This window comes from Petaurus breviceps, unplaced genomic scaffold (assembly GCF_028583685.1).
Source record: "Petaurus breviceps papuanus isolate PSGF00001 unplaced genomic scaffold, PetGlider_PUasm1.0 90667, whole genome shotgun sequence".
Taxonomy (NCBI): Eukaryota; Metazoa; Chordata; class Mammalia; order Diprotodontia; family Petauridae; genus Petaurus; species Petaurus breviceps.
The window spans coordinates 1,281,259-1,285,209 of record NW_027187302.1 but is presented as its reverse complement, the minus strand read 5'-3'; the positions used below and the strand labels follow the sequence as shown (position 1 = coordinate 1,285,209).

General features: G+C 43.7%; 1 protein-coding gene across 1 annotated transcript in view; it reads right to left on the bottom strand.

Moving 5' to 3' along the window:
* Window positions 1–1,736, bottom strand: part of MRAP2 (melanocortin 2 receptor accessory protein 2) — a 69,525-nt gene extending 67,789 nt beyond the window's left edge. Inside the window, exon 1 of the mRNA XM_069065051.1 lies at window positions 1,599–1,736. The gene's annotated coding sequence lies outside the window, so the exon portion shown is untranslated. The remainder of the gene's footprint in view (window positions 1–1,598) is intronic.
* Between the last annotated feature and the right edge of the window lie 2,215 nt (window positions 1,737–3,951).

Genomic DNA, 3,951 nt, shown 5'->3' with positions numbered 1-3,951 from the left:
GGGGAGGGGGACAAAATGTGAAACTCAGGGAATTGTGGAATTGAATCCTGTAAACTAAAAGGAAACAAATTAATAAAAAAAATGTAAAAAAAAAATCTAAAAAAAAGTTTTATAAAAATAGAAGTAAGTGGCTTCAGTGGCTAGAGCCTTGGACTTGGAGTCAGAAAGACCTGAATTCAAAAATGACCTCATTCAAGGGGCAAGTCATTTAACCTAAGGCAAGTCTGCCTCAGTTTCCTCATCTGTAAAATGGGATTAATAATAACTACCTCCCAGGGTTGTTGTGAGGATAAAATGAGACATTTGTAAAGTGCTCAGCACAGTACCTGGGACACAATCGATGCCTAATATATGTCTATTGATTAACTACGTCATAGATTTGGAAAAGCAAGCTCAACAGTTCCAAAACTATTCATATTTGCATTACAGGCTGCCTTGTTGTTTTATTTTGTTTTGTTTTTTAAATTGCATCCATAGTTTTGTTTCTCCCCCCCCCCCCCCCCCCAAGAAGGTTAAAAAGAAATGGAAAAGCTGCCTCCAAGGAGAAAACCACAAGTTCAACTGATTTCCTCCTGATCAGCAGCTTATTCCAGGAAGCAGTCACATTGACTGCCTGTAGGGTAGTGGAAAGAGTTCTGGATTTCAAATCCAGACGTGCTTCTCATATTCCATTAACTTGTGCAAATCACTTCAACAATCCCCCTACCCCACTCCACCCCACACTTCCGAGAGGACGCTTCGGCTCCCTCATCCATAAAAAAAATCAGAGGTTGGACTCAATGACGGAATGCTAAGTTCCCTTCCACATCCAAATTCTGTGATTTCCCCCTAATTGAGCCTTCAGAGGCTGTTCTCTTTACCTCCCTCCATAAAAATTAATGTGAAACCCACAACGACTTCTTTAAAAAATCATTGGTAATGACTAGCAAACAGCTCTTTAGCACCGCCCTCTCTCAAAGCCCCCCAAAATGAAATAAGCAGAAGTGCACAGTCAGGTCAGGGAAATCCCAGGGAGTTCCGAAGTTTGATCTCCCACCAAGCAGTTGTCCTGAAAGAGCGCAGCCGCTGACCTGAAGGCCACTGGCCAGGATGGACAGCAGAGGGCGAGGGACCCACGCCCACCTTTCCACCTGGGCCATTCCACTTTCTGAGGGCAGGGGTAGCCCCGCAAGGGGTCTTATAGAATCGCTAAGCCACATTACTAGGCGAGCGAAGGCCGAAGAAGGCAGGAAAAGTTGTTTCAATGGGTGGGGGGACCACGGACACCCGATGCCCTGGACTTAGGAGCCCCAGGGTTTCTTCTCCAGCCCATTTCCCGAAGGCCTGATGTGAAAGCAAACCACGGGCCGGAGGGGATGGTTGTGTACTTGTTCTCCCTTCCACTCTAATCTTGTTCCCATCAAAAAGGCAGGTAACCTGCTCTCCAAAAAAACATCTTTACATTACAAAAGCCAACCCACTGCTCCCGAAGCCGGAAACGTCTGCACGAGCTCCCAGTGACCCGGCATTTCTTCCCCCACCCCTAGGTGGCAGGACCCTCGCACCCACCTGCCACCTGCAGCAGGTAGGAGTTGTCAAAGCTGGGCGGCCGAACCTACCTGCTAGCCTGGCTGACTCTCTCCAGATGTGGCCGCCCGCTGCAGCTGCCTCCGCCGCTCTGATGGTCTATGAGCAAGTTGTTCCCGGCCAGGGGAGGTGCGCGCTACCGAGCCGCAGTGGAGAGAGGGGAGGATGGAGGGAGGAGGGCGGGGGATGGCTGGGGGAGTGGAGGGATGGAGAGATAGAGCAGAGACAAGAGAGGAGCGTCATTTGGGAGGTCAGCGGGCACCTCTTACCCCCCAGAGCGCCAGGGAGCCGCCTGCGGTGATGCAGGAGGTAAGGGTGGAAGGGGAGGTTTTCCCTGGGAAAACTATAATCCCAGGCTGCTGAGCCTTGAGAACCACTCGGATTCCTGAGGGTAGGAAAGGCAGGAGAGGAAAGGGATACCCCATCTCCTGCTCTGAGAGACCAGCGGAGTGCATGGGCAAAGCGTGTCTACTCACCCCTTTTTACAGAGATGCCTCTTCTCTTCCGTCAAAGATAGGAGCTGAAGGAGGAAAGAAAAAAAAAAGGAAATTTTAAAAATTTTCAGCGATGGACTGACTCACTTTCAAAGCAACAACCTGCCTGTGTGTCTTTTTTCTGTCCTCCCTAGCTCTGCAGTGCGCCTGGTTGGCCAACTTTAGATCTCATCTAAAAGGAGGGGCATGAAAGCCAACTATGTGGAAAATTGAAACTCATAGATAAACTGAGTTCCAGATCCCCATTTTAGTCACTAGGCTCAGCCTCTCTTCCTAGTCAACCCCATCAGGGCTGCCAATAAACCATCAAAACTTAGGGGTTAACATTTTATCTCCTGTTATTTCTCGCCTCCCTCACCCCACTCCTTACAGGCAGAAATACTAACAAAACAACACCCTACCTCCATCCCATAGAAGAAACAAGGTAGAAAGGCAATCAGTGGTGGGAAAATGGGACATTCCTGCTGGGAAAAAAAAAAGCTGACACATGTAAATGTGTGTGTGTGTGTGTGTGTGGTCATAGGAACCTTGTGAGGTAAATTGTCATAGCCAAGTATACGGGGTGTCAAGGCACACTCAAATGCCTCCCCCAATGGATATTTTGTCTCATTTTTGTTTTAAGTAAATCTCAGTTAAATTTTTTTTAATTCAACTTAGTTAAGTTCTACTAAGTGTTTTATGATTGACTATTGACTATTAAGCATTCACCTTTTAAACAAATAAAAAAATATTCCCTGGGTGCACACTCTGATCAAATATGCCTTGCATACCTAGCTGGGTAGTACAAACCCTATTGATCCCATTTTACAGATTAAGGACCTCAAAGAATTTTAGATGACTTGCCAAGGCCGCAAAGCTGATTTGTAGCAAAGTCTCCAGAGTCCAAACCCAATATCCATCTCACTCTGCCAGTAATTCCATCTCCTTAAAACAATGTAGTTTATTCTCTCCTCCACTTCCATCTTTCTCTTTCTACTCCCAACACTGCACTGTGATTTGCAGAAAGTCAAAGAATCAGTCTGTCTTTCCTTCCTTAATATAAATTATGGACATTCTATACCAATGGTTTCTTTTCCTATTCTTGTTAGATTTTACAGTTCTGATCATCTTACATTCTCAGTTCCTGCAATCAATAACCATACTGAACAACCCCCAAAATATTCATTTTCTTTTTTTTCCTTAAACTTGTATTGGTAACTTTCAAATTTACACCACCTTTATTTCCCAATATAGCTCACCTCATGCAGAAAACCATCTCTTAAAATAAAGAATAAAAAAGAAAAAGAAGTCTGTTTAGCAAAACTAACCAATACATCAAATATACCTAAAAGTATGTGTAGTGCTTTATAGGAATGTCAGGGATGGCACAATGACCTTCATATATCCACAGCCCACCACTTCTAGAAAGAAGAGAGGGAAGTGTAGCCTCTTATTTCTTCAAAATATTACAATGGACATTACGATGATACACCATTCGGTTTCAATTTTGTTGTTGTTCTTTCCATTTACATGGTTGTAGTGATTATATATCATTGTTCTTCATTTTGGATTAGTTCATTTGTCTTCTTATGTCTCCCTCATGTTATTTCCTATGGTATAGTAATATACCATTATGTTCACTTGCCACATAATTTGTTTAGCCATCCCCCAGTCAATGGACATCTACTTTTTTTCTAGTTTTTTTATTACAAAAAGTATTGCTATGAATATTTTGGTATATATTAGACCTTTCTATCTTTTACATCCTTGGAGTATATGCCTAGTAGTGAAATCATTCAGTCAAAGGGCATAAACATTTTAGTCATTTTTGTCCCATAATCCCAAATAGCTTTCTAGAATGGTTGGATCAGTTCACAGCTTCAACAGTATTACATATTAATGTGCCCGTCTT